We start from the raw sequence: 14,004 nt of genomic DNA on the forward strand, positions 1-14,004 counted from the left end.
ACCTCATAAAATGAGTTAGGGAGGATTCCCTCTTTTTCTACTGATTGGAATAGTTTCAGAAGGAATGGTACCAGCTCCGCTTGTACTTCTGGTAGAATTTGGCTGTGAATCTATCTGGTCCTGGACTTTTTTTGTTGGAAGACTATTAATTATTGCCTCAATTTCAGAGCCTGTTATTGGTCTATTTGGAGATTCAACTTCTTCCTGGTTTAGTCTTGGGAGGGTGTATGTGTCCAGGAATTTATCCATTTCTTCTAGATTTTCTAGTTTATTTGCCTAGAGGTGTTTATAGTATTCTCCGATGGTAGTTTGTATTTCTGTGGGATCAGTGGTATCCCCTTTATCACTTTTTATTGTGTCTATTTGATTCTTCTCTCTTTTCTTCTTTATTAGTCTTACTAGCAGTCTATCAATTTTGTTGATATTTTCAAAAAACCAACTCCTGGATTCATTGATTTTTTTGAGGGTGTTTTTGTGTCTCTATCACCTTCAGTTCTGCTCTGATCTTAGTTATTTCTTGCCTTCTGTTAACTTTTGAATTTGTTTGCTCTTGCTTCTCCAGTTCTTTTAATTGTGGTGTTAGGGTGTTGATTTTAGATCTTTCCTGCTTTCTCTTGTGGGAATTTGGTGCTATAAATTTCCCTCTACAAACTGCTTTAAATGTGTTTCAGAGATTCTGGTACGTTGTGTCATTGTTGTCATTGGTTTCAAAGAATATCTTTACTTCTGCCTTCATTTTGTTATTTAATCAGTAGTCATTTAGGAGCAAATTGTTCAGTTTCCATGTAGTTGTGCAGTTTTGAGTGAGTTTCTTAATCCTGAGTTCTAATTTGATTGCACTGTGTGGTCTGAGAGACAGTTTGGTGTGATTTCTGTTCTTTTACATTTGCTGAGGAGTGCTTTACTTACAATTATGTGGTCAATTTTAGAATAAGTGCAATATGGTGCTGAGAAGAATGTATATTCTGTTGATTTGGGGTGGAGAGTTCTGTAGATGTCTATTAGGTCCTCTTGGTGCAGAGCTGAGTTCAAGTCCAGGATATCCTTGTTAACCTTCTGTCTCGTCTATCTATCATCTATCTCGTCTAATATTGACAGTGGGGTGTTAAAGTCTCCCATTATTATTGTGTGTGAGTTTAAGTCTCTTTGTAGATCTCTAAGGGCTTGCTTTATGAATATGGGTGCTCCTGTATTGGGTGCATATATATTTAGGATAGTTAGCACTTCTTGTTGAATTGATTCCTTTACCATTATGTAATGGCCTTCTTTGTGTCTTTTGATCTTTGTTGGTTTAAAGTCTGTTTTATCAGTGACTAGGTTTGCAACTCCTGCCTTTTTTTGCTTTCCATTTGCTTGGTAGATCTTCCTTCATCCCTTTATTTTGAGCCTATGTGTGTCTCTGCATGTGAGATGGGTCTCCTGAATACAGTACACTGATCGGTTTTGACTCTTTATCCAATTTGCCAGTCTGTGTCTTTTAATTGGGGCAATTAGCTCATTTACATTTAAGGTTAATATTGTTATGTGTGAATTTGATCCTGTCATTATTATGTTAACTGTTTATTTTGCCCATTAGTTGATGCAGTTTCTTCATAGCATCGATGGTCTCTACATTTTGGCATATTTTTGTAGTGGCTGGTACCAGTTGTTCCTTTCCATGTTTAGTGCTTCCTTCAGGAGCTCTTGTAAGGCAGGCCTGGTGGTGACAAAATCTCTCAGCATTTGCTTATCTGTAAAGGATTTTATTTGTCCTTCACTTATGAAGGTTAGTTTGGCTGGCTATGAAATTCTGGGTTGAAAATTCTTTTCTTTAAGAATGTTGAATATTGGCCCCTACTCTCTTCTGGCTTGTAGGATTTCTACTGAGAGATCCACTTTTTGTCTGATGGGTTTCCCTTTGTGGGTAACCTGATCTTTCTCTCTGGTTACCCTTAACGTATTTTCCTTCATTTCAACCTTGGTGAATCTGACGATTATGTATCTTGGGGTTGCTTTCCTCGAGGAGTATCTTTGTGGTGTTCTCTGTATTTCCTGAATTTGAATGCTGGCCTGCCTTGGCTAGGTTGGGGAAGTTCTCCTGGATAATATCCTGAAGAGTGTTTTCCAACTTGGTTCCATTCTCCCCTTCACTTTCAGGTACACTAATCAAATGTAGATTTGCTCTTTCCACATAATCCCACATTTCTTGGAAGGTTTGCTCATTTCTTTTTACTCTTTTTTCTCTAAATGTGTCTTCTCACTTTATTTCATTAATTTGATCTTCAGTCACTGATACCCTTTCTTCCACTTGATCAAATAGGCTATTGAAGCTTGTGCATGCGTCATGAAGTTCTCGTGCCATGGTTTTCAGCTCCATCAGGTCGTTTAAGGTCTTCTCTACACTGTTTATTCAGTTAGCACTTCATCTAACCTTTCTTTAAGGTTTTCAGCTTCCTTGCAATGGGTTAGAACATGCTCCTTTAGTTTGGAGAAGTTTGTTATTACTAACCTTCTGAAGCCTACTTCTGTCAACTTGTCAAAGTTATTCTCCGTCTAGCTTTGTTCCATTCCTGGTGAGGAGTTGCGACCCTTTGGAGGAGAAGAGGCACTCTGGTTTTTAGAATTTTCAGCTTTTCTGCTTTGGTTTCTCCCCATCTTTGTGGTTTTATCTACCTTTGGTCTTTTATGTCAGTGACCTGCAGATGGGGTTTTGGTGTGGATGTCCTTTTTGATGATGTTGATGCTATTCCTTTCCGTTTGTTAGTTTTCCTGCTAACAGTCAGGTCCCTCAGCTGCAGGTCTGTTGGAGTTTGCTGGAGGTCTGCGTCAGACCCTGTTTGCCTGGGTATCACCAGCGGAGGCTGCAGAACAGCAAATATTGCAAAACAGCAAATATTGCTGCCTGATCCTCTGGAAGTTTTGTCCCAGAGGGGTTCCCGCCTGTATGAGGTGTCTGTCAGCCCCTACTAGGAGGTGTCTCCCAGTTAGGCTACACAGACGTCAGGGACCCGCTTGAGGAGGCAGTCTATTCGTTCTCAGAGCTCAAACGCCATGCTGGGAGAACCACTGCTCTTTTCAGAGCTGTCAGACAGGGACTTTTAAGTCTGCAGAAGTTGTCTGCTTCATTTTGTTCAGCTATGCCATGCCCACAGAGTTGAAGTCTATAGAGGCAGTAGCCTTTGCTGAGCTGCATTGGGCTCCGCCCAGTTTTAGCTTCCTGGCTGCTTTGTTTACCTGCTCAAGCCTCAGCAGTGGCGGATGCCCCTCCCCCAGCCTGGCTGCAGCCTCGCAGGTCGATCTCAGACTGCTGCGCTAGCAGTGAGCAAGGCTCCATGGGCATGGGACCTGCTGAGCCAGGCATGGGAAAGAATCTCCTTGTCTGCCGGTTGCTAAGACCATGGGGAAAGCACAGCATTTGGGCGGAAGTGTCCCATTTTTCCAGGCACAATCTGTCATGGCTTCCCTTGGCTAGGAAAGGGAAATCCCGCAACCCCTTGCACTTCCCAGGTGAGGCAATGCCCCACCCTGCTTTGGCTTGCCCTCCATGGGCTGCACCCACTGTCCAGCCAGTCCAATGAGTTGAACCAGATACCTCAGTTGGAAATGCAGAAATCGCCCATCTTCTGCATTGATCACAGTGGGAGCTGTAGACCAGAGCTGTTCCTGTTTGGCCATCTTGGAACAGAGACTCATTATTTATTTTTTGCAAGATTTTTCTTATAGAATTTTGTAGGTGGTTTCTACATAGTAAGGCTATTAACCCTTTATTATACATGCTGTAAATATTTCCTCTTGTACATTATTTGCCTTTTCATTGTTTTTGGCATGTGATTTTTCAGAAAGTTTTATTTTATAAAATAAACTTTCTATTGTGAAATAATCTTTGGAATAATTTTAGATTTTCAGAAAAGTTGCAAATATAATACAGAGAGTTCCTGTATACCTTCACCCAGCTACCTGTAATTTTTTTTCCCAGCCACTAGATTACCAAGGATCCCCTAATATTAACATCTTACATGGCCATGGTACATTTGTCAAAACAAAAAAAATCCCATAAGGTTTTAAATGTTCATGGCTCCAGAGAATCGAGCCTTGTTCATGGTTCCAGAGAAAGAAGAAACTGATACAACCTTCATCTTCTTGTAATGAAAAATTTTGTTTAAAGTTTGGTTGATTAAACTTGGCTCACTGCACCTCTGCCTCCCAGGTTCATCCTACTTCTGCCAACCATGATTTTATGTATTTCCCTGTGAGAGTACCAATGTCTATTTAATTCATAATCTTTTGAAACGTATCATTAATAGTTTATTAATAGTACTGTAGAACTCATTTTATTATGAATAGCTTTTCTCTTCTAGTATCAATCCCTTCGGGAGTCACATGTTATGGTGCAGACATGGCCAAGTCCAACAACCATACCATACACAACCAGTCCTGAAAATGGCACAGAAATGGCATCAGGAAGCCCTCATCATAAAGATATGCATCTTTTAAGGGAGTGGACCCCATATTCCTGAGGAACATCTGCTTTTACAAGAAGCACAAGAAGGTCCTAAAGAAGATGCATGTGCCAAAGTTATCAAGGCCGTTGTAAAGCCCGAGGAGGTTAAGCCCAAGATCCCAAAGGGCATCAGCTGTGAGCTCAATCGTCTTGCTTACATTACCCACCCCAAGTGATAGATGCAGAGGCAGATAAGGAGGTCCCTAGAGAACCTCTGACCCACCCCACAAGTGTTTACATCAGATGCTTTTGTGCAGATGAGGGAACCTGCCCATGGTCTTGTCTGTGTATGCCTGCAATGGACTGGGGACCCACCTGTGCACTGGGAGAATGGGGTAGAGCCATGGGAATTTTGCGCCTTGGGCAACAGGGAGGAGGCTGGCCTCTTCAGCTTGTGTGGTGGCATGGAATCATTTTGTGACGTGGGGGTCTGTTAGCAGGACCCCTCTTGCTTTGCTGAAAGGTTTTTTTTCTTTTCGCTCAACACTTTTCACTTTACTCACCAGCCAATGTGCCTAATCTTTCCCAGTCTTGTGACAAGAATCTGGTTTTAGCTGAACTAAGGAGCAAAAATTCTGCAACATTTTGGTGCCTGAACAGGGACTTGAGGAAGGGTGAGTAAGATGTGAACCAAAACATCTTTTTCCCTTTTGCTTCTAAGCCTTTTTGTCCTCAGACTTTTTCTGAGGGTAAAGGAAACTGTGCACCACCTGACCTCAGTGACTGCAAGTTCGTGCAGGATGGATGGGCGAATAGCAGCTCCCTGCTCCCCTCCTGGCTGGGGCTGGGGCTCCCAAGGGTGCTGAATGGCACGTTGGCCAGCCCAGCTATGCATCCATGGAGTCTTCCCCTTCCCTGGCCTAGGGGGCCAGCTCCATCAGACAGCAATTAAGTATCTCTCCTTGTTGCAGGAATCCATATGCATAAGAAAAAAAGGTTCTTCCAAAGGCATCTTTTTCTTTTCTCCACCCTGTGGCAGTTAACACAGCCCTGCATTTAAGTTTTTTTTGTTTTTGTTTTGCTTTGTTTTCTTTTTCTCTACCAGGTCAGAAGTTAAATTTTAAGTGAGACTTTTTTTTTTTTTCCTTTTTAGAAAACATTTTACTAGGCCAGGACCCCAACTAACACAGCTAATATTCTCTGTAAAGTTTTGATTATGAAAAAGGATTTGCCAGGTTTGTCTTAAGCTGTAGCCAATCTGGTGTGCTTTGCATACCTTTCCGTATGGTCAGCAGCAAACTTTGCTGCAGGTCTCCATCTTGTTTTACATCTTTGGAAGTGTGACCTGTAACCACAAGGCAATGCTTTATTTTAGCATCCGCCATTTTACAATGGCGGCCTAGATTCAATCGTGGCTTAGGGAATGAGTTCTTTCTGGTTTGACATCCACATGACTTCTTGCCGTTTGTTGATTCTTTTCCCCTCCATGAACTGCCTTGGATTTTCCTTTCTCTGTCAGAAATATTGGCTGCTTGGCATGGCTAAAGTTGGATAACAAGGGATTTAAAAGGACTTTCTTAAAGAGTGCCCATCTTCATTAAAAGTGAATATCCAAGTTATGAGTATATTTAAAAAGCCTTTAAGTTTTTCTCTTCTTTTTTTTTTTTTTTTTGAGATGGAGTTTTGCTCTTGTTGCCTAGGCTGGAGTGCAATGGCATGATCTCAGCTCACCACAATCTCCGCCTCCCTGGTTCAAGTGATTTTCTTGCCTCAGCCTCCCAAGTAGCTGGGATTACAAGTATGTGCCACCATGCCTGGATAATTTTGTATTTTTAGTAGAGATGGGGTTTCTTCATGTTGGTCAGGCTGGTCTTGAACTCCCAACTTCAGGTGATCCACCCACCTTGGCCTCCGAAAGTCCTGGGATTAGAGGTGTGGCTCACGCCCAGCTGTGTTTTTCTTTTCTTGAATCTTGTTTGCTGGAAAAAGGTTTTTTCTTATTAACTGAAATATTTTTCTTCATTTGCCTTACCACTCTTAACGCAAGCATGAGAGGGGAGAGACTTCTGTTTTCCTCATGGATCCCTGGGAATTAAAGGCAGATGGTGTTATGCCCAGACCATTTATTCCCTGAAGAAGACCACCAGAGTCCAGAGTCAAAGCTAAGCAGCAAGGATCTTTATTACAGGTTCGAAACTGGAACTCTCACTCGCTCGTGAAACGAGACGGGCAGGAGAGCTCCCCCACTGAGCTCCGAACAGTGTTATATAGTCTAAGAAAAGTGGGCATAGAATTATTATACAAATCAGATGTATGATTGGCTAGTGTTTGAACAAGGCGATTTGGCTAACTATGATTGGTTCCCGCCATTTGGGGTATTTCAGTTTAACATTTGGGACGGAAGAGCAGTTTCTACACAAAGGCAGTTAATCATATTGCGTCAGGTTGCACAACCAGTTTATGGCAGCAGGGGTTTATCTTACTTAAACATGTCTTGTGACCTAACCCCTGGGAAGAAAAACAGGTACTTACAGAACTTTTGAAACCTCTGGTACGTGCAGAGATAAGAGAGCAGAAGCAGAACAAAGGGTGTAACCATAGGGAGCAAGGGAGCAAGGGGGTAGGTAAGACTTTGTGTTTTTGTGTCCTTTCAATGGATCCCTTTCAAAATCTGTTTTTGCCTTCCAGCTGTATTTGTGTATTAGGCCCTATAAATGGCATATTTTCCTAGACTTGTTCTTAAAAGGCTTCACCCAGAAGCCAATAATCCATTTAGGAGATTGGCAAATGTATGGCTACTGGATTTTCTTTTACCTCTCTGTTTAGTGGTACATGTATTGTGTATGTGATGTCTATAAAAAGAGCTCTAACTTATTGACTTAAAGAAGGATAAACACTTGGATCAAATAGTTTTTAAAGGGAATATAAAAGCTATAGTACCTTTTAGTTCATGTGACTTTAATCTTTGAGAAATAAAAACAGCCTTAAAGATTATTGGTAAAATGCAGATATCATCAAAATGTAAATTTTTGCCTGGGGTTAAAGGATTGTTTTGAATTAGCTAAGATAAAGCTAAAAGTTTAAACAAGTTATGGAAGGTTTCTAAAAAATTGATCTTGCAAAATAAATTCTCTGTGTGAACATTCACTAAATTCAAAAGAGTTATAAAAGTTTTTTGCTTTTTAAAAAATTTTTGAGTCACCATTTTGGCAAAATAAATTACTTATGGTAATCTGGAATTCTGTTTTATAACATCAACTGTTTTAAACCTCTAACATATTTAACAGGCTTCCCAAAATCAAACTTCAGTTTCAAAATTGTCTTTCCTGACACTTAGCTTTTGGATGCTACAGAGGGCCCCTGGAGCATTCAGAAGAGAGGTAAACAGGATTCGTTGACATGTTTAGGTACATGGGATTCCCAAAATGATGTTTAATCTTCTTCAAGTTATATTTTAGGACATAATATTAATACATGTTCCAAAATTATATGGGATTTAAAAAATTCTAATGTCTAAGTATATGCTATCAATCACAATTAAGGTTGTTATGTATTGTAAATCACGGGGATAACCAAATGTATTTGTCAATCATGTTTCTGATGGTAACTACCCTGGACATTTTGTTATTCACAGACCATGGTTGTCTTGTTTTGATCCTCCTCAAAAGATGATTTATAATCAGCTATAGAACTTTGACAGGTGCTCTCAAATGGAGGTTTCTGATAACTTTGGAGATTATGACATTGGAATAAAGGAAAACACACAGAACTCATGAAGAGCAGAAATGTTCATGAATATCAAGCAAAACAAGAATTAACCGAATTGACTAAACTAATAGAAAATTAAAGGAATCTTTTTGACTTTTGCTTGGAACATTGTTAATCCTTATTTTCTCAGAGTCAAGGATACTTATTTTGAACTATTTATGGCCTTTAATAATTAAGTAAGCTATACTCCTGTGAACAAAATTTGGAGCATGTTTGTCTCTCTTTCTCTGCCTGGCTTCTCTGGAATTTGTTTTGGTTTTTTTCTTTTGGAGATGGAGTTTTGCTGTTGTTGCCCAGGCTGGAGTGCAATGGTGTGATCACAGCTCACTGTAACCTCTGCCTCCTGGGTTCAAATGATTCTCTTGCCTCAGCCTCCTGAGTAACTGGGATTACAGGCACCTGCCTCCATGCCCAGCTAATTTTTGTATTTTTAGTAGAGATGGGGTTTCACTATGTTGGCTAGGCTGGTCTCAAACTCCTGACCTTAGGTGATCCACTCACCCTGGTCTCCCAAAGTGCTGGGATTACAGGCGTGAGCCACCACACCAGGCCCAGGATTTGGAAACTAGTTGTGAGTATTCTTAACTTATGGCAATATAGTTTCCATTAGTGCAATAAGAATCCATTTTCTTTTGCAACAGGATGCGACTGGAGAAACTGGTTGTTTTACCAAAGCTTTGACTGGATGAGTTTGCTTCCCTTTAAGGGTCAAGTTCAACTTGCAGAGCTGATAAAAGCCCCTTGGGAAAACTGGCCTCATACCTTGTCTTCATAGTCCCTGTACAGGGTTCCTAACCAGTGGTAAGTAATGTCACATTCCAACAGGCCAGGAACCACATGCTCTTGGGACCTCAAGAAGGGAGGAGTTTACCCAACTCACAGGTATTTGAAGGTACAAACCCATGCCTGGGCTCAGCTTTAGAAAGTCCTATGTGAGATTCCTTGTGGAACAGAGTTTCATCAAAGCCAGTCTAAAAGGGCTATTTTATGCAAATAATCAGACCAAGTATTAGACTAAAGTCTATTTGCAAACAACTCAGTCCTATCATGGTATGTTTTTAACAAAATGAGGACCAAAGAGAGAGAAATTATGTTTTAAAATTTATCATACATTTGTCATTAAATTCTAGACTCATTAGTTGTTTTTAAGTTCTTGCCTACATTTTATACTAATCATGCTTATTCTTGTGAACTAACCAGTAATCCCTGGCTGCAACTCGGAAGGAACAAACGGGATGGATGATGTAAAAATCTGGATCAATATTCTAGTTCTGAGCAATTAGCCTGTGAATTCTGCCAGGTGATGGGAATAAATAGAATGTCCATCAACTGGAGGTTTCCTTTTTGGGAAAGTAAGACCAAGGGAGTTAACTAAAGCCAAGCCTCACATACGCAAATCTCAGCAAGCATAACTATAGCCACCAATTATCTGGGCATGTCACAGGACATCCTTTTCTCTCCCTGTTGGAGGATGGCTCAATTCCATAGTTTCACCTTAGTGTTCAATTTATGATAAGGAGTCCATGCAACACTGCCTCCCCCTTCCAGACAAACATTTTTGTCCCAAACTCAATTCCAAGCTTCGGCTTGAAGCCCTAGGAAATAAAACTGGATCTGAGGGATCGAGAGGTAGATGATAATGGAAGTTAAAAGGCACAGCAGAGTGTGACGGAGTCCTGCTGATTAAGCCAAGCTTCCTGTTTCGTGGATAAAGGTTATGCTAGTATCCGTGGCATAAATGAGGTCTAGAAAACTCGAAGACTACTGACGGCAGAGGAGATATGGCATATGTTGGTAAGAGTGGATATTCTCACCCCCAAGGCCCCCCTGTTAACATACGTGAAAGCCACTTTGACACCCATGGGTGGCACCCTGTCACAGTTGCCAGGAGGAACACCTCACTTTCTCTATCATGTGCCCTGGATATTTTCTAGGAAGAGAAGGGAACCTGGGATGCCTCGCTCCCCTCTTTCTAAATGAGTAGCCATTCATCTTCAGTCTGTACCCCTTTCAAATGCATCCTGAAGCCCTGGGGCTCCTTTGAAAAAAAGAAAACCTTCTTTTTTCCTTTTTCCTCCTCTGTGCTCTCTTCACTGATAGGTAATTGTGTCTCTGTATTACAATACCTTCTACTTGGATACCTCTTCCAAACTGGAAAAAGTTAATTTTCCAAACCTTAAACTCATTGACTTAGGACTGGGCTTGGGGAAAGAGAAACCAGAAGCCTGACATGCTGGCAAAAGGGTAAAAGCTTTTTATTATCAGTCGGGCTTTTGGCCTGCTTCTTCTTGTGCAAACTGGTGAAAAGCCTTGTGGTTTTTGAGCTGTTCTTACCCTCCCTTATTTCATTTTGAGACATGTTTTCTAATAACCCAGGTTGTCTTTTCTCACCTTCAGGCCCTCAAGCTCCAAATGATCATGCCACTTGGGACTTGGACAATGGCCCCTTTTCCTGGGGACCCTTAGATAGGCCTCTGAGGGAGATCTCACTGCCGTTATCCCAAAACAGCACCTCCTGTCAGCATGAAGCAGTTAAGATCGGTCTTCATCCTTATCCTTATCTTAATCCTTATTCTAAAGGCAGTTAGATGGACTTCTTTAGAGGGGGAAATAATAGATGCAGGAGGCAGATATGGGGAGGGGTCCCTGGAGAATCTCTGACCTGCCCCACAAGTGTTTACATCAGATGCTTTTGTGCAGATGGGGGAACCTGCCCAGGGTCTTGTCTGTACCTGCCCGCAATGGACCAGGGACCCGCCTGTGCACTGGGAGGATGGGGTGGTGCCATGGGAAGTTCACACCTTGTGCTGGAGGAAGAACCTGGCATCTTCAGCTCATGTGTGGCGGCCTGAAATCAATCTGTGAAGTGGGGGCCTGTTAGCAGGACCCCCTTTCACTTTGCTGAGAGTTTTTTCTTTTTTGCCCAGTAAACTCCACTCTACTCACCCTTCAATGTGTCTGCGTGCCTAATCTTTCCTGGTTGTGTGACAAGAACCCCGTTTTAGCTGAACTGAGGAGCAAAAATTCTGCAACACAGCTTGGGAATTGTGCTTGTGCCTGCATTGCCAAGGGTCTCAGACTCTGCCAGCCAAAAGCCGAGGCCAAGTATCAAAGCAAGGCTCAGGCTGCAGCTCTAGCTTCAGTTCTAGCTTAGACTCCAAAAGGTGTCCAGGCTCTCACAAATGCTTCAGAGTAGAGACCTCTGTCTGCCAATATGAGGACAGAGGACTGGTGTGACCCCTGGGCTGCCATTTGCATGGGGCTGATGTCCTCTAGTGCTATTTGTACAAATAAACCCAAGGCAGGGGGACAAAAAGTACTACAAATAACCATGTTTCTACAGGCAAAGGCATTCAGAGTTTTAAGTTTGAAGTGCTTTAGAGTCTAGTAACTCTACCGAAGGCTTCAATCTGTGGTTCTTTCTCCTATGGTCCCATCTAGTGACCTACTCACCCTACTGTTAGGCTATCTCACCTTCTGGGGTTAAAGGGCAAGAAAGGCGAAGTGTGCCTAACATCATCTTCATAGGGAGTGATATGCTATTAAAACACTTCTCTAAAGAGAGCTATCATCTTTCTCTTTCTGAATTACAGCTTCCTGGGGGATAGGTTGATGAAGAAGCATTTGGTCTAACATGGTCTTTTCCTAGAACTGAGTAGAATTACCTTGGTTAGTTGGATGGAACAGTGAACCAGGGTCTCAGGCTGGAGCTCCTGGTGCCTACTCTAGCCCAAATGAGCCCTGAGGCTTTGTGTAAGTTGCTTCTCCTCTCGGGGCCTCCTTTCCTCCTCTGCAAAGCAAGGAGGCTTCAATGATCTCTTTCTGGCTGGAGATTTTCTTAGTGATTCTCAAAAACAGATTTTACTGGGGATGATGGATCTGTGATATGTGATATTGATTGTGGTGATGATTTCATCATGGATGTATACCTATGTCAAAACATATCAAATTGCATGTCTTAAATATATGTAGTTTATAGACTGAGTTTCTTAAGAGAATGATAAAAAATTAAAAATAAATATATGCAGTTTATTATACATCATGTATACCTCAATATGCCTGTTTAAAAAAATAGATTTCACCCAGCTTGTATAGTGGTGAGGAGGTAGAAATGACGATGCCCTATTCTGATATATATCAGTTTATATTGTCACAAACAGAAAACAGAGCTTTCTTAAGTTTTTCCTACAACCTCCTACGGCGGCTTGCGCTTTCTTCTTCTCTAACTTCCTCTATTTATTTTTTAAAATTACAATTTTCACCATTCAAAAGACAAAAGTACATCAAATTCAGTTTAAAAATCTCAATTGGCTTGATTTGCGATTCTAGAATAGGGCAACACTTCATCCCATAAAATACAGTGAGTGTTCTCATGAGCTAAGCAGAAGGGCTTGGCCTTACAGACAAAGACGGGCTGGATAGCACAGAAGCAAAAAACAAAGACTATTAGTCTTTCCAAGCTACTTTTCTTTTAAGGTGGGGACAGTGAGACACCACAATAGAAAAATAACTCAGGTGACTTCAGGCCACATTTTTTGTGTAAGGACTAAAGCAAAGGAACTTCATTATCATGCCTATTGAAGATTTAAACGGGCCTGTTTGGGAAATTGCCTGTTATCTCTTTCTCCTGATTTCTCAGGTCAGTTAACAACCTATCTTGGGTCCTTAGCATGGGTGGCTCTGCTTTGATTTTTAGTCTGGTCTGCTGGGGTTTGGTATGGAAGCTTGGTCCAAAACAATGGCTTTCTATAATTTTTACTTGACACATCCATCCAGAGAATGTTTATTTTTGTCACTCAGGCATCATCTTTGAGTCCTTTGGACTCAGGAGTGAGGTGGGGGCAAGGCATCTTTTGGACTCCCATTATAGCTCTAGGCTCAACACCCGCCTCCACTGTTCTTCCCAGGAAGGAAAGAGAGCTAGCATGTTCCTAGCACTTAGAGTGGATTCAATCATTGAGTAGCACTTCTCAGCAGAAATTTCGTTTTGAAAGCTTAGCAGTAGGGGAGATAATCAAAACAAATTCTTACAGTGGAACTTCACACAGTGTCACAATGGATGGGGAGATGTTGTGGGGGCAGCCATGGAGGTGGCTACCTGTCCCTCCTTTAACACTGGCTGGAACTTCCTTCCCCTACCTTCTGCTTCTATATCCAGTCATGCACCAATTACTCACCATGGGCTCGTGTTTCTTCCACTGAAATCTCTCTTCAAGCCCATTGTTGGGAACAGGCCCCCCAAAATCTGGCCATAAACTGGCCCCAAAACTGGCCATAAACAAAATCTCTGCAGCACTGTGACATGTTCATGATGGCCATAACGCCCACGCTGGAAGGTTGTGGGTTTACCGGAATGAGGGCAAGGAACACCTGACTTGCCCAGGGCAGAAAACCCGCTTAAAGGAGTTCTTAAACTACAAACATAGCATGAGTGATCTGTGCCTTAAGGACATGCTCCTGCTGCAGATAACTAGCCAAACCCATCCTTTTACTTCGGCCCATCCCTTCGTTTCCCATAAGGGATACTTTTAGTTAATCTAATATCTATAGAAACAATGCTAATGGCTGGCTCGCAGTTAATAAATATGTGGGTAAATCTCTGTTTGGGGCTCTCAGCTCTGAAGGTTGTGAGACCCCTGATTTCCCACTTCACACCTCTATATTTCTGTGTGTGTGTTTTTAATTCCTCTAGCACCGCTGGGTTAGGGTCTCCCCTACTGAGCTGGTCTCAGCAGCTCATCTCAGACATATCCTCTGCCATCCACAAGTCCAGAGGTATCATCCTAAATCTGGGTTTCCCCAAGTGGCTCCTTTTT

The sequence above is a fragment of the Chlorocebus sabaeus genome, chromosome 21 (assembly GCF_047675955.1).
Source record: "Chlorocebus sabaeus isolate Y175 chromosome 21, mChlSab1.0.hap1, whole genome shotgun sequence".
Classification (NCBI taxonomy): domain Eukaryota; kingdom Metazoa; phylum Chordata; class Mammalia; order Primates; family Cercopithecidae; genus Chlorocebus; species Chlorocebus sabaeus.